Source organism: Hylobates moloch, unplaced genomic scaffold (assembly GCF_009828535.3).
Source record: "Hylobates moloch isolate HMO894 unplaced genomic scaffold, HMol_V3 SCAFFOLD_16, whole genome shotgun sequence".
Lineage (NCBI taxonomy): Eukaryota > Metazoa > Chordata > Mammalia > Primates > Hylobatidae > Hylobates > Hylobates moloch.
Window position 1 is genome coordinate 62043957 of NW_026652291.1, and position 20795 is coordinate 62064751.

General features: G+C 42.2%; 1 long non-coding RNA gene across 2 annotated transcripts in view; it reads right to left on the reverse strand.

The window, feature by feature from the left end:
* Positions 1-3029: 3029 nt before the first annotated feature.
* Positions 3030-20795, reverse strand: part of LOC131381566 (uncharacterized) — a 34166-nt gene continuing 16400 nt past the window's right edge. Inside the window, exons 5-7 of one of the 2 annotated variants that reach the window (XR_009210392.1) lie at positions 9153-9516; positions 4090-4265; positions 3030-3381 (exon numbers count right to left, since the gene is read on the reverse strand). This is a non-coding gene — a long non-coding RNA (uncharacterized LOC131381566). The remainder of the gene's footprint in view (positions 3382-4089; positions 4266-9152; positions 9517-20795) is intronic. The other variant, XR_009210393.1, reaches the window with a different exon arrangement.

A 20795-nucleotide genomic window follows, 5' to 3' on the forward strand; every position in this document is an offset into this window, starting at 1 on the left:
TAGTCACAGGGATCCTTACCAGTGGAATAGTGAGGCACAGGAGGAGCTCAGAGGGATGCGATATGAGAGGGACTTGCCTTGCCTTTGTGACTTTGTAGATGGAGGAAGGAGGTCACAAGCCAACAAGTGTAGACAGCCTCTAGAACTTGGAAAAAGCAAGGAAATGTCCTACCTAGACCCCACAGAAAGGAATGCATGCGGCCTTGCCGGTGCCTTGATTTTAGCCTAGTGAGACATATACCAGATTTTTAACTAAAAGAGAACTATAAAATAATAAATCTGTGTGGTTTTAAGCCACCAAATTTGTGGCAATTTGCTATAGCAGCAATAGGAAACTAATACACCCTGGCTACTTTAAAGCTGTTCTCCTGGTCTGTCCTAAAGCCCTTTGCACCCTTTAACTTCATGGAGTCTTCTATGGGCACTAAAAACAAGGTTCTGAATGTGGCCAGGAAATGGACTGCCTTGTTCAGACACAAGTTGACCTACTCATGTGTTCCTCCTTCCATCCCCACTATACCTTCACTCTTTCAGCAAAGAGCTTCTTCTCAGCACTGTCCCAAGATTTGGAAACAGAGTGAATGGGGATACATGATAATGGGCATGTATTTGAGATATGATTGGTTTTAGGGAAGTTTCAGAACTGGATGATTGATCCCATATAAGTTCAATGGAAACAGCTTAGCAAAAGCTCATGATTATTTATGGCCAGTGGAAGTTAGATTGCTGTTCTGTGCTTACAGTCAAGTAGAATTATACTAGGTTTGGGCTAATAGATACCTGTGTAAATGACATCGGGGATTCACTGTCCACTCTCTAAATGTGAATGAAGTCATAAGCCATGGGATTGGGGAGTGGGAGAGGGCACACTCCTCTGGGGGTGTGGTCACACATGGTCTTCAGGTGGGCTTGTGGAAAGCCCTCCCAGATTCTGATAGATAAACGATCATTGACTGTGTAAGATACCAGCCCTGGTAGATTAGTCATTCACAAACTTCGGAATACATAAAAGTCACCTGGATACTTTGTTAAAAGATGTAGATTTCTGGCTCTGTTCCTACTAATTCAGATTTAGTAAGCCTAGGATGTATTTTTGACATGTATCCAAGTGATTCTTATGCAGGTAGTCAGTGCAGCTCACAATGAGCATGGCACTGAAGAACACTGCGTGGGAGAGAGATACCATTCAAATCGTCTAGTGCTTTGACTTAAGGAGGAATCTGTAATTTCCCAATTTGTTTTCTGCTTTGATCCTCTTCACATGTGTATACTCTTTCAGGATTTTCTCATTACGTAAGAATTTGCAAGCGATGGGAGCAGGGAGTGGGAGAGGGCATGCTCCTAAGGGGGCGTGGTCACACATCATGGTCTTCAGGTGGGCATGTGGAAGGCCCGCCCAGATTCTGATACTATTCCTCTATTTCCTACTCCACTCACCAATAGGTAATTCTTAGCTCCAAGAAATGCAGATGTCCCTTAGTGGGGCATTTCTGGGTGTGAGGAGACACTCGCAAACACTCAAGGCACCGTGGGACTTGTGCTGTAGGTGAGTAGCAGACAAGACCTTTCACTTGGAAATGTTCCTTGCCTTCCAAGGTAGGGAGAAATGATCTGATCTCTTCTCCGAGAGGATTTACTCTCCGAAATCTAGTCTTCCTTTGATCTGGGTGGGTGGGAGGTGGGGGTCCTGCCTATGGTTGTGCAGGTTGAGCATGAATTCCCAAAGGGTAAGTGTAGGTGGAGTCCAGTTCAGGTCCTACTCAGCAAGCTGGATGCTGGAGCAAGGGCAAGGGTCTGGCTAGAGGAAAAGCTGCCCTTTAAAAGTCCACACGAGGTCTCTGCTAGTTGTGACCCTGCCAGGTGGCAACCTCAAGGGTTTCTCAATCTTAACTCTCCCTTTGAATTCAGTAATTTCAGGACTGGGGTGATAGGAAAAGGAAAAATAGAATGAAATTCAGGAAGAATTCTGTTTACTGCTACATTTTCCAACAGTTGGAAGTCTCTGCTTTCCTGACAATATTTGGGATTCTTAAAAAGACCCACCTGTACAACTTTAGGTGGCACTCACTCATTTACCCACCGTAAAAACAAATTCCTGAGTGTCGCATTATGCTCTTGTGTCTTGTCAATCCCCTTATTTGCCAATTTCCAGCTTATCAGCTAGACTTGCTTGATGCCTGAGGCCAAGGTACTGCAGTACCTCTTAATTAACTAGTTGCAGACAGCTAATTACTTAACTGCAGTATCTCATCAGTATACAAAGTATATTGACTCCAAATTGGAAAAATTCCTCTGAGCATTTTTAAAGTATAACAAAACTTCTACTGGAAAAGGCAGCTTTTAAAATACCACCCATGGAAGAGCTCAGACAAAGGAGGATAAGAGAGAAGTGTGGAGGAAACACACTTGAAAGAGTTGTTTCATTTTTCATCTCAATTCCTTACCATCTGTATTTCCTACGTGAAAATGATGACTTCAGAGATTCTGTAGAAGTACTCGCCTCTTCACAACCTACTACTCCACTCTCCTGGAGATGACCGTAACCCCTGAAATGCTGCGCCCCACCCTTTCTGAGCAGGTTCCCATCCTGAACTTCTGACTGCAGTAAAATTTAGAGAGCTGCCTGCTGCCCAGTCTACAGGCCATTGAAGCTGCAGGAAGCGTTTCTGATGAATGTTTTCAGGACTTGGCTCCCAAGCACTTGCTGATCAGCCTCTTTGGTCCAGATCCAGCCTTGCCTCCAACCTTGCTGGCTGGAGTATCTGTGGCTTCCTGTGAAAGGCCGGACATACTCTCCTCATTAAAGTGAGATTAACAGGTGCTAAGGAGGGTATTACAGATCATTAGCTACCTAATCATTAAAGTTCTAACTGAGGAGTACTCCCAAGTAGACCATTTACTGTTCTCTCACTAGATGGCCAGGTCTGTGCTGGGCACCTCATACAGAATCAAACTCAGTCTCTGCACACCATGAGCTAGAGATTATTCTTGATTTTTATTTGATAAACTCGAGATGCAGAGAATTGGAATAATTTGTCTAAAGCCACACATATAATTAGAAAAAAAACAATGCAAGGGAAAAAAAGTGCTTCAGAGGAAAGGAGCTAGTGAAACACATCATATTGAGAGTAAATACTCATTTGGGATGAGCAGATTTTTCTTTCGGACTCCTCTGCTGGTTCAGCAGATCAGTGCTGCAGTAATATTTACTGGGTTCAGAAATGATTTCACTTTGTTGGTCTCATTTTATTCTTCGATTCTTTATAGCTGAAGCCTGTCTTCGCCAAAATGGAGATCTAAGACATATGTTATTTCCACTTTTCCTCTGTCAGTTTAATTATATATATAGTGACCACTTTTTTTCCTTGAGAAGTACATATCCTGTGCATTGGTGTGGAGGAAAAGAAAATGCCAGTATGTCACCAAAAGATTAGCAGTTCACAACCTTGGCTGCACATTAGAATCACATAGAGAGATCTGGGAAGTCCCCATGCCCAGGCCACACTCCCAACCTGCTAAATTAGCCTCTGTGTGTGTGGCTTCCTGATATTTCTAGCAGTGCTTCTCTAACTTTACACGAACACAAAGCACCTAGGGGTTTTAAAATGCAGAGTCTGGTTCAGTAGGCCTGTGTGGGTGCTGAGACCCTGCATTTCTAACAAGCTCCCAGTTGAGGCCGCTGTTTCTGGGCATCTCCACATTGGGGTTAGTGAGGCTCTAAATTAGCCATTTTCAAAATACGGTCCCTGTATCTGTGGCATCAGCATCACCAGGGATCTTGCTAGAAATGGAAATGTTTGGGCCCCTCCCAGACCTAGTGAATCACTAACTCTGGGGGTGGAGCCCAGCAATCTGGTTTAACAAACCTCCAGGTGATTCTGATGTACGCTAAAGTTTGAGAACCACTGCTGGAGAATCATTTCCAGTTTACTCCAGGTTTAGGCTTTTGGGAGGCAAGAGAGTTTATCCACAGCTTATCCAAAACAATGGAGAAGGCTTATTACAAGGATACTTGTGGAAATGAGATTAGGCTTCACAGGAACCCAAGGAACAGTTGCACAACTAGGACATATGTGACAAACCACTCACAGCAAGACATCCCAGAAATTGGGATGTGTCTGGGAGCATCTGGAGTGACCACCCAGGCTGACTCATTGCTTGCCCAGCTGTAAGAGTTCACTATTTCTTCCTGTAGTGCCTTCTCTTATCATGACTCAGCAATTCTTCCCCATCTCTGCTCCCAGCATAGTGGCTTAGTTGGAGTCCTGGAATGAGATTACTTGAGTTAGAATTCTGGCTTATTATGTGTACTATCAGGCACTTTACCTAATCTCTCTTGGCTTCAGTTTCCACATACTAATGCTACCTACCTCATAGACTTGTTGTAGGATCAAAGAGATAATGGGTGTAACATGTTTAAAGCACTGTTCAGGACCCAGTAACTGTTCAAAATATCAAGCTGTCATTATTGTCTTTTTGTGTCTTTATGCTTCTAGTTATATCTACCATTAACTCACTCTCAATCTGAGTTCAAATGTTTGCGAAAGAGGCACAGATTGCTTGAGTGAGTCACTGTCATGGTTATTGGTCCAATCTCTCCCACCAAGCATCTGTGGACATCCTGTCTTTTTGCTGTCTGGGGTTAGATGCCCTCCTCTGGTCTCTAGTACTTCACGTACTTGAGAAGATCCATTCACGTTAGGACTAAAAGAAGGAAGAAAGCACGTGTGATGTTGTGCCAGTCCAAGGCAGTGTGCCCTTCAGGGTGCGTTATTCCCTTAGCTTGGCCCAACCGGTTTCACCATCTGCTGATGACCTTTTGTGTCTGACTCCACAATTTAGAAACCTATTATTACATGAATCTATCAGATTATAGCTTGGCACTTGGGTTACAGGCGTGGGGACTCTGCTGCACCATCACTTCTGCCTTCTCCTCTGGAACCACATGATCACCAAACTACTGAATTTAAATAAAAGGGAGAGGTGCTGCTCATCAATAGAGGCAAAGAGGATGCCAGCCTAGGAATAAACACTACACATTTAAAAAGCCGTACCCTTCCCACCCTCCCTAGAACTTTAAAAAACAATGTCTTTGTCATTGTTTAGGCTTGAAGAAAACAGGAGCTGCTATCAGTTGTTTAGAAACACTTTCCAGCTGGGTTCCTACAACAAAACTGCTGGGTTAATTCACTCAGATGTGTGGACTTTGTAGCTCACAAATATTAAGAGCAGTTTTGTAATGAATCCTCCACAGACAAGACAGTCCTTATTTGACTAGATGGTAACTACTAGCTCTTTCCCTGTCTACTGACCTCTGAGTGATGAGATATAACCATGCAAAGTGTGAGATGCTTCCCTTTATAGTTTTGAATTTGCATGGTAGCATTTCATTCTTGTTCAGCTAGAATATCTCTGCTGTCTTTACTTTCTCCTTGTAGGAAAGCAGACAGAAAAAATAGTTTGAGCTGAGCGTGGTGACTCAGGCCTGTAATCCCAGCACTTTGGGAGACTGAGGTGGGAAGATCATTTGAGCCCAGGAGTTTGAGACCAACCCAGGCAACTCACTCTTAATCCTTGTCTCTACCACCACCACCACCACCACCATCAACAACACCATCTAAAACAAAACAAAACAAAATTAGCTGAGTGTGGTGGTGCATGCCTGTAGTCCCGGCTACTCGGGAGGCTGAGGTGGGAGGATTGCTTGAGCCCAGGAAGTCGAAGAGTAAGCCGAGATCATGCCACTGCACTCCAGCCTGGGTGATGGAGTGAGACCCTCTCTCTCTCTCTCAAAAAAAAATAGTTTAATGATTATAATGAAAAGTCTCATAATGATCTGAGGGCACCCCATTGGTTCCTATCCCTTCTGTGTGTATCCTACACTTATTAGTTTCCTTATCATAGGGTTTTCAACATGAAAGAGATAATCTGGTTTAATGTCTGAATTTGAGTAATCCAGGGTATATACAAATCTCTTTTAAAGAAAATAAATTCTTGCAGATCTTCAGCACACCTTTATTACTTTTTATTATAAAATTTCTGAAATATGTAAAAATATAAAACTACATGTGTGCCATACAATCATAAAAACTAAAACAAATTTGCAAATTAAATATAAGCTGGGCATGGTGGCTTAGGCCTGTAATCCTAGCACTTTGGGAAGCCGAGGTAGGTGGATCCCTTGAACTTAGGAGTTTGAGACAAGCTTGGGAAACATAGTGAGACCTTATCTTTACAAAAAATCAAAAAATTAGCTGGGCATGGTGGCGTACACCTACAGTTCCAGCTACTCTGGAGGCTGAGGTAGGAGGTTAGATTGAGCCCAGGAGGAGGAGGTTGTAGTGTGCCGATATTGTGCCACTGCACTCCCACCTGGGTGACAGACTGAGACCCTGTCTCAAAAAAAAAAAAAAACTATCTATAGACATAGATATATGTATGTATATTTAAACAAAATGATAACCAATACAATTCAAATTCATGACAGTTTAAAAAGCAGGTATTGGCTGAACTTAAATTGTCAATGCTAGGTGTATTAATAGAAAGATGAGTTGGCATAATTATTTTTACTCATGACAATCTTAATTATTGCTAATCGTTATTTAAATTGTAATTATTACTATTTTGCTATTTTAATTATAAAGTCATTTTAAACTACTGAAGATTGGTCAATTTAGAATGCACACTCCCCATACTGAAAAATAGTAAGTATAATTTAACAAAAGAGTGTTTATTGCGTCTTTTTTTTGAGATGGAGTCTTGCTCTGTCGCCCAGGCTGGAGTGCAGTGGTGCAATCTCGGCTCACTGCAAGCTCCGCCTCCTGGGTTCACGCCATTCTCCTGACTCAGCCTCTCCGAGTAGCTGGGACTACAGGCGCCCGCCACCACGCCCGGCTAATTTTTTGTATTTTTTAGTAGAGACGGGGTTTCACCGTGGTCTCGATCTCCTGACCTCGTGATCCGCCCGCCTTGGCCTCCCAAAGTGCTGGGATTACAAGCTTGAGCCACCGTGCCCGGCCTATTGCGTCTTTATCAGCAACATATGCATGGCACTTAGCAAAGGTACAGGTCCTTGGATGTTTGAATTTCCAACACTGTCATGAGCCATATAATGATTCAATTTTCCCATCACTTGTCTATGTCCAAATTGCCTCAGAAGTCTTGCACAGTGAGTAGTAACAGCATCTGGCACAGTGAGTAGTAACAGCATCTGGCACAGTGAGTAGTAACAGCATTTGCCCTCAGTCTGGTGTACACCTGATTGTGAACACAAATACATAGGCAGCTATTAGAATCTCATGTTCATCCAGATGACACAGCTGTGTTGCATTAATATTTATATTATGAAAATGAAAACACAAGGTTACATTCTCACAGAGCTTTTGAATTTTGAGAAAAATCTGAGGACTCTCAGAGGTCTTAGGACTCCAAATTAAGAAACCTTGGTTGAATTATCACCTAAGTTTCAGCCCCATTTAATTCTCACAGAAACTCTATGACATAGACACTCGCATCAACCCAGCTCCACCAACGAGGACTCTGGGGCACACAGAGGTTAAACAACTTGTCCAGCACCACACAGGCAGTGAGAGAGGAACGAGGATTTCATCCCAAGCGCATCTGTCTCCCAAGCCTCTCTTTTTGAAAACTCTCAATACCCCTGCTCTAGAATCCCGAGGGAAGTGCATAGGAGTGATCACTGGGCAGACAGGGACACATGCCTAGCCTCTTTGCAGTTACTGGAAAAAGTTAAATATAAGCTGAACTAATGCAGTGCCTGTTTTGTGGGACAAAGGTCTCAATTGTAATAAGAACCGATTTACCCCACATGTACTTTCTCTCAGAATCAGCCTCAAAGCCTTCAGGCCTCACCTGGACATTTGAGGCCCTTACTTGAAGCCAGTGATGAGCTGTATTGTTAGATGAAAATTGCTGTCTGTGCCTTGAAGTCTGGCAGCCTGTTCATTCATTTATTCATTAACTAATTGTACAGAATAGTGGGCTACCCTTCCAGGTATTCTATCAGTATAAGAAAGCAACTCACAGGTCTTTACTCTCTCATTTACAGACCTAGAATATTGCCTTTGGTTCCCTTACTATTGGGCATGAGTGCCTCCTTCCCTCTCTCTCAGAAGAAAGCATGAATTTGCTGTATGGTGGTAAAAAAATATTAACTAACCTAGGCATCAGAAACTGGGTGGAAGTCCTGCTTCTGCTCCTAAAAGCTCTGTGACCTTGAGCAAATCATTTATCTCATCTGATCAAATTTTCCCACCTTTAAAATAAGAATATTGATAATGAATTTGTGAGGGGTCTATAAGACTATGTGTATGACAACACTAGGGATTTTGAAAATTTTCAACAGTAGAACAGGTTATTATTTTTTATGTCCCCCAAACACTTACTGTGTACTTATTAAATGTCAGTATCTGTGTTGGCACTGGAAATACAAAGATTAGACATGATCCCTGATCTTAATGAACTTGTAGTCTAGTAAGGGAGATTAGTGTTTAGATAAGAACATTGGGATGTAGTAAGATGGATAATTGTAGAATTATGTGCAATGAAATAGAGGCAGTACTCAAAGCGACTTGAGTAGGACAGTTTAAGCTACGTAGAGCAGAGACATGAACTTAGCTTCTAACTACCATTACAAGTCATAGAAACACCCAGAAGCATGGTGTTTTTGGGAATTAAGATCAGTGAGGTGGGGCAGGATGTGAGGTAAGTATCCCTAGGTCACAGAGGACCAAGGCTCCAGACTTGTTCTCCTTTTGCTGTACCATGATTAGATACCGTTGTAATGCTCACCCGTGCTATTTCCTTTCTACCCAGAACTGTAGAAAGTAACTGTTTTGTGCCAGTTTAGAATGCACTTGGAGGATGAAAAACATCAAACATTCTCCATTTAATTGGCTTTTGTTGCTATTTTTGCATTACGGTTGCAGGACCAGCTCTGAGAATTTTACAGCCACCTCAATAGGGTGTTCCATCTTGTTCTTTTTGATAGGTCTCCTTTCCTTTTGGCAGGCTGTTAATTTCCTCTGAATATATAATTTGGCCTCTGCATTGTTGCTCTTTTGATGGCCTATTTAGGCCCCCAGAACTAGAATACACTTGGCCAAATGCATTATAAACAAAGGAGATTTTACCTCTGCAGTTCTTTAGGAAACAGGTAGAATTTCCATTCCTTCTATGAAGTTGATGCATGGAGAACTGAGTGAACTAACTTGTCTTTTTGCCTCATTGAATTGATCAGAATATTTGGCATCTTTCATTTTCAACCCTTGTCGTCATTATTGCCTTGTGACTTTTGTGAAGAATGCGGTTTCTATCACGTAATTCTATAAATTCAATCAAACCGTGACTCAGAAAGTGTTGATATCTTCTGAATGACATTTTCAACAAATGCCCCAAACATTGTGGATTGAACAGCATCATCCATTGAACTAATGAAAGCTGGAGCCTGTATTATCCTCAGTCCACTGCCTTAAACCTCAGGGAACAATTAAATACCTGTGTATTGGAGGCAATGAAAAGAGAAAATGAGTATCATAAGTCTGTGGGCCCTTTTGATTTGGTTTGACTGCAACATGATTTCACAGCCTACATCACAGCCACAGGCCCTTTTTATAAATAATTTTTTCAGTCTGAATTTGAAAATGTGCAGGTAGTTTTTAGAAAGTGTGGTCTGGATCAGAGGTCTCCAACATGGGATGATCACACCCACAAGACAATCCATTGCTACACTGGAAGAATATATTATAACTAAGTATATATATAGTATACATAAAATATTAGAACTAATATAAAATATAGTACTTAAATATAAAATTAGTTATGATATATTAGAACTAATATAAAAAAGGATGAATCAGAGCTTTATGCAATGAAGAAATTGGTAGTGCCCTCAGATGGTCTAGATTTCAGATGGTCAAGGTGCCATGAGGGAGGGGTGGTGCCGCACAACAGTGCTGTCATTCATCCTTTTCTTTCAGCATCTTATGAGGGTTTGCAGTTTATATATATAAGCATGGGAAATGGGCAAGGGTCTTAAAATATTTATGTATTGAAATGATGTGATAAAGGTAATGCAAGGTCAATGGCAGAGGTGATCACATCTGACAAGAAATTGACCCATAACTTCAACATTATAAGCAAAACTATTTGAAATATGGATTTTCTCATGAGCTGAATTGCGTCTCTACCCCACCCAATTCATATTTTGAAATCCTAACCCTACTAACTTCCATGGTAGAAGAATATATAAGGCTGGGTGCCGTGGCTCATGCTTGTAATCCCAGCACTTTGGGAGGCCAAGGTGGGAGAATTGCTTGAGTTCTGGAGTTAGAGACCAGCTTGGACAATATAGGGAGACCCTATCTAAGGCTGGGTGCCGTGGCTGATGCTTGTAATCCCAGCACTTTGGGAGGCCAAGGTGGGAGAATTGCTTGAGTTCTGGAGTTAGAGTCTGGCTCGGACAATATAGGGAGACCCTATCTCTACAAAAAATTTTTAAAAATTAGTCAAGTGTGGTGGCACGCACCTGTAGTTCCAGTTACTTGAGAAACTGAGATTGGAGAATCGCTTGAGTCCAGGAGGTACAGGTAAGACTGTATTGGCTGTGATTGTGCCACTGCACTCCAGCCTGGCCAATAGAGCAAGACTCTGTCTCTCTCTCTCTTTCTCTCATTGTGGAATGATGATTAAATGATGATTACTCTATATAGTACTACATATATAAATATATAGTCATATATATATACACATATATATAAAGTCAGAAAACTCCACAGACATTAGACCTCATAAGGCAAGTCACTGTGTGCTTACACATCCCAAATGTTTTATTCTTCGGAGCCTTTTTAAGAATGGAAGGAAATAAAAAACGCAAGAGCCTTTTATGATTATTTATTGTGCCACTGCTAATTTGAAGCCTGCCACTCATAACATGGGAATAATGATTACTATATATATAGAAATACATAGTAATACATATTACCATATCTATATGTAGTATGTATTGTTTTACATATAACATACTATATTATGTATGTTATATAAATATATATATTATATAATAATATATAGTATGCTATAATATATAATATTATATAATATATATCTCAAAGGATGGTTAAGCTTTCAAAAGGCAGGGATAAAATAAGGGGCAATTTAGGAAAGTAGGAATATATAGTATATTATGTATAAACAATATATACTATATATTATAGTATATAATATATGTGTAAATGTATATGATAATATCTATATTACTATATATTTCTATGTATATAGTACTATATGTATAGTAATCATCATTCCCCATGTTATGAGTGGCAGGCTTCAAATTAGCAGCAGTACAATAAATGATCATAAAAGGCTCTTGCATTTTTTATTTTCTTCCATTCTTAAAAAGGCTCCAAAGAACAAAACATTTGGCATGCGTAAGCACACAGCGACTGGCCTTATGAGGTCTAATGTCTGTGGAGTTCTCTGATTACCATCAAGAAAAGCAGAAGGAAAAACATTGGTTCAGGATCATTTCTACTTATCCTTTTCTTTCCAGGTAAAAGAAATCTTTACCTGGGTCTAGACCAGCAAAAGCTCTTTGCAGCAGCAGATACACGTCACTGGGTACGGCTAGTTCTCAAACACGCACTTGATTTTATTTACCAGTCTTACAAATCATCACATGTCCGAAGAAACACCTAGGTGAACTAAAGTTCTGATTTTATACACTCATTGCCACCTGTCACTCACAGCCTGCAAGTCTCTGTGCCAGTGTCAGAAGCTGGAAATATGTTATGATGGTTAAGATCAGTCCCCACCTGTGCTCCATATCAGTCATTTTCTAGTGGATTGTAAGTTGATCATGTGGCAAAGTTAACGTCTTGGGAAGAAGGGGTAGATGGAGAATAATAGAAGAGGTGGAACTAAGTACTGGGGTACTCCAGCATCAAGAGATTGAAGAGAGGGAACTGGGATCAGTTGGATGTCAGGAAAGCAAAGCGAGAGTGTCATCATGAGAACCAAGAGAAGAGAGAGTGATCAGCTCTATGAAATGACACCCCCATTTTTACCTCCCCCAATTCCCCCTTTCTCAGCTGCAAACATGGATGATTTTCTTCTATGCCATGAGGTCACTGAATGTATCAGCAGAAATTCCTAGCTCTCAGAACCATTTGGGACTTTTGCAACCTATACAAAACTTCAATATCCTCCTTTTCTTCCTATTTTATATTTCCTCTTTTGAATTTAATCCTCATGTGATTAGAGTATGCCAAAAGGGACCAAGCCTAGATTAGCAGAAGAATTTTACTAAACATTCAAGGATGCTTTTGGCAATGAAATTCCATTCAACATGTATTTACTAAATGCTTACTAAGTATAAGATGCTATTCTCAATGCTGTAGGAAAAAAATTAAAATGCTATGTTCACTGAAGTCAACATCTCAAATGTTTGCAATGTAGGATGAAATTACCTTAAAAGAGATAATGCATAAATTGCTGTGGAGGTACAAAGGAGGAAGAGATCACATTTAGTGGGAGGGATTATAAAAAACCTGGAGGAGGATTTAGTGTGTGGGTGGACCTCAAAGGATGGTTAAGCTTTCAAAAGGCAGGGATAAAATAAGGGGCAATTTAGGAAAATAGGAACAACGTGAGCAAAGGCACAGAGATGGGAAAGTATAGCTTGTTTTTGGAGAAATGGTCATAGTTAAATTTAGCTGGAGCATAAAGATATGTATGTGAAAAAGAAGTGAGTAAGATTGAAGGAGAAGTGATGGCATACGTCAGAGAGTCCTGGGTAGGGAGGCAGGGAGGCAGGGAGGTAGGGAGACCACATGGTGAATTGCAAAGAGCATGTGCTTCCCAGCCAGAGATGGGTTAGAAATCAAGGATCTCCCCAAAATATTAGCTCTGCAATAGGATCGTCAAATCACGTCTACGAATCTGTAATTTTCCTAATACAAAAGAAACATGTATACTTACCTTAAAAAAATACCACGGCCAAACCAAACCAAACTATGATGTTCGTAATGATGGCTGTGAGACTTTTTTGTTAACATTTTTTGTTAACAAAAACTTAAATTGTGTTCAGTGTATCTTGTCTAAGAAGTCAGGAAAGTGAATAGGAGGCTGGGGCTGGGTAAGGGCACCTAGGAGTCACTGAGGATAGCTTTCCTAAGAAAGGCTGGTGTGGGTTGTACAGGAAAGAGGGCTGTAATAAGACCTTTTGTATTTTGAAGGTTTAAAATCCAACTATACACCCCATTCTGAGGGAGGGAAGAGAGAAAAGGATTTTGGATCTGAGAAGTGGTGAATGTTGGAACGAGTCCTGAACAGCATCCCTGGGGGGCTGGGCAGCATTTGAGGAAGCGGGCGTATGCGGCACGAGAGTGCAAGGAAGGAAGAGCTGCAATCGCGTGGCTGAGCTCAGCCCTGAGAGATGGGGCGGTCCTTCCTCTGGGAGCCACGGATTTTTCTACCTGGGTCTGGGCGGGCAGAGGCTCTGCAGCAGCGGACACGCATCACCGGGTAGAGCCAGTCTTCAACAGTGCCACCGTGTGGCAGAGAGGAGCAGTGTGATTCTAACTCCGTAGAATTATATGCCGATTCTCCCAGCCCAGCCTTGAAAACTCCCTGGAGTGTGAGGGCTTCAGCATCCAGGGACAAAGCCCAGTGTGTATGTGGAGAAGGCTTAAAAAAGCTGATACCGTGCCTCTTGATAATAGGGAATATGAAAACTTGATAAATTCACTGAAAAGTGAAGAGAAGTGGCGAATTCAAATTTGTACGGCAGTTCTAAGTGATAATTAGAATAAAATCATTAGATAAAAAGGAAGAATATATCTAGTTCTAAAGTGTTAGCTTTTGTCTTGCTAGCAAACTCAGCTGTCTAGAAAATCACATTCCTAAGGTTCTGGATTGAGATTTTCTTTTTCTTTTCTTTTTTTTTTGAGACAGAGTCTCGCTCTGTCGCCCAGGCTGGAGTGCAGTGGCGCAATCTCGGCTCACTGCAAGCTCCGCCTCCCGGGTTCACGCCATTCTCCTGCCTCAGCCTCCAGAGTAGCTGGGACTACAGGCGCCCACCACCACGCCCTGGATTGAGATTTTCTTTTGGTTTGCACTCATCAGGGAATGAAGTGAAAGGATTGAATTTTCACTTTACGCTTAACTCAGGCTCGATAAGAGTCTGGAGGAGACAGTCTCTAATAAACCCATAATCCTAGATGTCCTGTCTATACATTTTAACATCTCTGCATTTGCTCCTTGAGTTGCTTGTGGATGAGGAAGGATTTTGAAAGGAAGATGATGAGAAAAACATCACTCATATTAGTTACTGACTGAATTACATCCATTTCTGGTCAGTCGTCATTAGGTAAAGCTCTAAATTTCAATCAGAATCTTGGCTAATTGTGCTTTGGGTTTGTTAAGGAGTCACTGAAAAGTGAGCAATGAATAAGACTAAAGCTAGGCATTTCTTCTTTTTAGACTAATGTATCATTCATTATTAGTTTAGTGCTCATCAGGTTTTGGTAAATAAAATCTTAAATTTGGAAAGTTCTATAGTGGTCATTTAGTTCAACCTTTTATTCCCAGGCAGGAGACCTTTTCTGCAAAATACCTGACTCTTTGTGACAGAAGATCAATCAATTCAGGATCTGCTAAAACACACCTAGGGATGTAAAACTCACCACTTTGTGAAGCAGAACATTCACCTAATATTCAGAGTGCAGCCTGGGAGCAGCAACGAGGCATCCCTGGAGAGTTAGTAGGAAATGCTCAATCTGAGTCCCTGTCCCAGACTTGCTGAATCTGAATCTTCACTTGACAAGATTCCTGGGTACTGGGTACTCATATATACGTAATGTTTGAAAAGCACCGGCTAATTCTATCGTTAAATGGTTTCAAATGTTAGAAACTGACATCTTACTAAAACCTGATGTACTGGTGTGGTCTATGAACCCATCCCCACAGCCTCGGCTGTTAGCCCAGCTTCTGGCCATTCCTGCAGTTATAAAGCTTTGACCGCCACTGCCATTTGTGGCCATCTCATCTCCTTACACTCAGTAGTTTCTGACTTTCCTGGGTGTGACGGTTGGGCTTTGGCACAGCCTTGGTCACATTCTCTGTGGTAGGAGCTGTGGCAACTCCAGGGCTTGGGCCAGATCAGATCCTGCTGCATCACTGAGGCTCTGGTTCTCTCAGTGCCCCTTGAAGGGGTAGGTGAAGGTTACTAAGAAGCATATGGGTATTTCACTTTGGGAGGCTGAGGAGGGCGGATCGCTTGAGGTAGGGAGCTCGAGACCAGCCCGGCCAGCATGGTGAAACCCTATCTTTACTAAAAATTCAAAAATTAGCTGGGTGTGGTGGCACATGTCTGGAGTCCCAGCTACTGGGGAGGCTGAGACATGAGAATCCCTTGAGCCCAGGAGGCGGAGGTTGCAGTGAGCTGAGATCATACCACTGCATTCCAGCCTGGGTGACAGAGTGAGACACTGTCTCAAAACAAAACAAAATAAAAACAAGTGTAGTGATATTTGTGCCATGTGGAGAGTGAAGAGTCAGGAAGGATCCGGGAGATAAATGACTAGCTCCTCTTCTTCCTGCTGACTGCTGCATAGTGCAGTGCCTGCCCTGCTTCTGCAGAGACGTGTGACCAGCGGTGTTTCTTGGGAAGCTGTGTACAGCCTGATAACATACGATTTTTTTCTTGCTCTCCCTCCTTCCCTGCCACACATGTCTTTTATTTTTTTACCTTTGGCCCCCAGATAAAGCAGTAATGCCTAAGCTTTGCCTTAGAGTCTGTTTTCTAAGGAACCTAGACTAAGACATCTGCCCTGTATATGTTTCACTCACTGCTTCTAATTCTGCCATGTGGCTGGCTTTGGAATGGTCAACATCTTTCTTATACTTTCTTCCTTCAAATTCTACAATGCAGCTACCAGGCCTTCTCTTTTCTTGGTCAAACACCCTCAGTTTCCTTTAATGATTCCTCAAAATGCAGTTTTAGTCTCTCACCTCTTGCCTCAGTTTAATATGTCATTGTCTTAAATTGTGGCTCCTTGACTGCTCCGTTGGGTTTGGTCAGCGCAGGGCTGAGTTCACGATGGGGGAATGGGCTTCTCATTTCCTTTATTGTGGATATTATACTATTAATACAATTAATACAGCTGTCCTGACCTGGACCTGTTCTTGTGGGAATGCTGGCTATTTGGGTTGTGGTGACCTGACCGGTTAAAAATGAGCTTAGGGAAATTAGAGTGAGAGTGAGCAAGGTTTGGCCTTCTGTGTCAGCTTCTGAGGAAGGCCAGGGTCCTCCACTGGCCCTGGAGTTCTTTAGGATGTCTGTTTTTCTTAAAGATAAACTTGTGTTGACTCCCAAGGCAGAGGTGGTGAGATGAGGTGTTCACGTTACTTCCCAGGAGCTTTGCCCTCCTTGGTGTTAGAGTCTTCATTTTCTATTGCCTAGACAATCCCAGAGCCAGAGTATTCCTAAAAAACATTCAAGACTGTACCACATTCACAAGAATGTGAATCTCAGAGGATGACCTAATAGCCATATGAACTGTTCTAAAGTCTAGAACATCTTGTTATTCTGGATGCCTTTTTTTTTTTTTTTTTTTTTTTTAAAAAAAAAAAGAAAGACTGTATCCCCTACCAAGTTTTAGGAACTTTTATGCTGTATGAATCAGCATTAGCTGAGCGCTTATAGGGAGCAAGCACTGCACCAATTTCATGGGAAGCACAGATAAAGGTAAGAGATAATGCCTCCAGGGTCTTGTAAAGGCAAGACATATATTATAAAAGATACCTAATACTATGAGGAGCCTATGACCACTGAATGAGTTCAGAGGAGGGGAGGACCCTATGGCATGGAGAAGTTAGAGAGGCGCTATGGAAACTTCAGTGAAGAGACCCTTAGATTTGCGGTATGACTATTTCCTTTAGCCCTCCCAGCAGAAAGTTACAGACTGGAAACTATCTTGGTATTTCCCTTATACCTATAGGCAAAGGACATGTCGTATTCTTGATATTTACAGAACACTGTGAGAAGATATGGTGCAGTACCTTATTGGGGCAGAGAAATGACTACATTTTTGCTTTTAGTTAAAAATACTGGGTTGAATCAGGGATTCCCAGGCAAGATGGCCAAATAGGAACAGCTCTGGTCTGCAGCTCCCAGCGAGATCAATGCAGAAGGAGGGTGATTTCTGCATTTCCCACTGAGGTACCAGGTTCATCCCACTGGGACTGGATTGACACTGGGTGCAGCCCACGAAGGGCAAGCAGAAGCAGGGTGGGGCGTTGCCTCACCCGGGAAGTTCAAGGGGTCAGGGAACTCCTTCCCCTAGCCAAGGAAAGCCATGAGGGACTGTGCCATGAGGAAGAGTGCATTCTGGCCCAGATACTATGCTTTTCCCACAGTCTTTGCAACCCACAGACCAGTAGATTTCCTCGGGTGCCTATGCCACCAGGGACCTGGGTTTCAAGCACAAAACTGCGCTGCCTTTTGGGCAGACACCAAGCTAGCTGCAGGAGTTTTTTTTTTTTTTCCATACTCCAGTGGTGCCTGGAATGCCAGCAAGACAGAACCATTCACTCCCCTGGAAAGGGAGCTGAAGCCAGGGAACCCAGTGGTCTTGCTCAGTGGATCACACTCACACAGAGTCCAGCAAGCTAAGATCCACTGGCTTGAAATTCTTGCTGCTGGCACAGCAGTCTGGAGTCGACCTGGGATGCTGCAGCTTGGTGTAGGGAGGGGGCGCCTGCCATTGCTGACATTTGAGTAGGCAGTTTTCCCCTCACAGTTTAAACAAAGCCGCCTGCAAATTTGGACAGGGTGGAGCACACCACAGTGCCACAAAGCCGCTGTAGCCAGACTGCCACTCTAGATTCCACCTCTCTGGGCAGGACATCTCTGAAAGAAAGCAGCCCCAGTCAGGGGCTTATAGATGAAACTCCCATCTCCCTCAGACAGACCACCTGGGGGAAGGGGTGGCTGTGGGTGCAGCTTCAGCAGACTTAAATGTTCCTGCCTGCCAGCACTGAAGAGAGCAGAGGATCTCACAGCACAGTGCTTGAGCTCTGCTAAGGGACAGGCTCTCTTCAAGTGGGTCCCTGAGCCCCATGCCTCCTGACCCGGAGACACCTCCCAGCGGGAATGACAGACATCTCATACAGGAGAGCGCTGGCCGGCATCTGGCGGGTGCCTTTCTGGGAAGAAGCTTCCAGAGGAAAGAGCAGGTAGCAATCTTTGGTGTTCTGTAACCTCTGCTGGTGATACCCAGGCAAACAGGGTCTGGAGTGGACCCCCAGCAAACTCCAGAAGACCTGCAGAAGAGGGGCCTGACTGGTAGAAGGAAAACTAACAAACAGAAAGCAATAGCATCAACATCAACAAAAAGGATGACCACGCAAAATTTCCATCCGAAAGTCACCAACAGCAAAGACCAAAGGTAGATAAATCCACGAAGATGAGGAAAAACCAGCATAAAAAGGCTGAAAATTCCCAAAGCCAGAATGCCTCTTCTCCAAAGGATCACAACTCCTCACCAGCAAGGGAACAAAACTGGATGGAGAATGAGTTTGATGAATTGACAGAAGTAGGCTTCAGAAGGTGGGTAATAACAAACTCCTCTGAGCTAAAGGAGCATGTTCTAACCCAATGCAAGGAAGCTAAGAACCTTGACAAAAGGTTAGAGGAATTGCTAACTAGAATAACCAGTTTAGAGAAGAACACAAATGACCTGATGGAGCTGAAAAACACAGCACGAGAACTTTGTGAAGCATACACAAGTATCGATAGCCAAATTGATCAAGCGGAAGAAAGGATATCAGAAATTGAAGATCAACTTAATGAAATAAAGCATGAGGACAAGATTAGAGAAAAAGGAATGAAAAGGAAAGAACAAAGCCCCCAAGGAATATAGGACTACATGAAAAGACGAAGGAGAGGACACAAACACATAGGAAAACATTCCCTGCTCATAGATAGGAAGAATCAATATCGTGAAAATGGCCATACTGCCCAAAGTAATTTATAGATTCAACACTATCCCCATCAAGCTACCATTGACTTTCTTCAGAGAACTAGAAAAAACTACTTTAAATTTTATATGGAACCAAAAAAGAGCCCGTGTAGCCAAGACAATCCTAAGGAAAAGTAACAAAGCTGGAGGCGTTATGCTACCTGACTTCAAACTATACTACTAGGCTACAGTAACCAAAACAGCATGGTACTGTTACCCAAACACGTATATAGACCAATGGAACAGAACAGAGGCCTCAGAAATAATGCCATACATCTACAACCATCCGATCTTTGACAAACCTGATAAAAACAAGCAATGGGGAAAGAATTCCCTATCTAATAAATGGTGTTGGGAAAACTAGCTAGCCATATGCAGAAAACTGAAACTGGACCCCTTCCTTACACCTTATACAAAAATTAACTCAAGATGGATTAGAGATTTAAACATAAGACCTAACACCATAAAAACCCTAGAAGAAAACCTAGGCAATACTATTCAGGACATAGGCATGGGCAAAGACTTCATGACTAAAACACCAAAAGCAATGGAAGCAAAAGCCAAAATAGACAAATGGGATCTAATTAAACTAAAGAGCTTCTGCATAGAAAAAGAAACTATCATCAGTGTGAACAGGCAACTTACAGAATGGGAGAAAGTTTTTGCAATCTAGCCATCTGACAAAGGGCTAATATCCAGAATCTACAAGGAACTTAAATTTATAAGAAAAAAAAAACCCATCAGAAAGTGGGTGAAGGATATGAACAGGCAGTTTTCAAAAAAAGACATTTATGTGGCCAATAAATATGAAAAAAAGCTCATCATCACTGGTCATCAGAGAAATGCAAATCAAAACCACAATGAGATACCATCTCACACCAGTTAGAATGGTGATCATTAAAATGTCAGGAAACAACAGATGCTGGAGAGGATATGGAGAAATAGGAATGCTTTTACGCTGTTGGTGGAAGTGTAAATTAGTTCAACCATTGTGGAAGACAGTGTGGCGATTCCTCAAGGATCTAGAACCAGAAATACCATTTGACCCAGCAATCCCATTACTGGGTATATACCCAAAGGATTATAAATCATGCTACTATAAAGACACTTGCACATGTATGTTTATTGCAGCACTATTCACAATAGCAAAAACTTGGAACTAACCCAAATGTCCATCAATGATAGACTGGATTAAGAAAATGTGGCACATATACACCATGGAATACTATGCAGCCATAATAAAGGATGAGTTCATGTCCTTTGCAGGGACATGGATGAAGCTGGAAGACATCATTCTCAGCAAACTAATATAGGAACAGAAAACCAAACACTGCATGTTCTCACTCATAAGTGGGAGTTGAACAATGAGACCACATGGGCACAGGGAGGGAAACATCACGCACTGGGCCTGTTGGGGGATGGGGAGCAAGGGGAGGGATAGCATTAGGAGAAATACCTAATGTAGATGATGGGTTGATGTGTGCAGCAAACCGCCATGGCACATGTATACCTATGTAACAAACCTGCACGTTCTGCACATGTATCCCAGAACTTAAAGTATATTAAAAACAACAACAAGAACAACAACAACAAAAAACACGGGTGAAGCATCCATACCAACAAGCCCCAAACAATAAAACATCTCTCTATTCAGAATGATTACTTTCAGTTTAATGTCAGCCTCCTATCCCTTGGAGATTGAGGAAAGCGGACTCACTTATTCTTGGCATATTTGAGAACCTATTTTTAGCAATG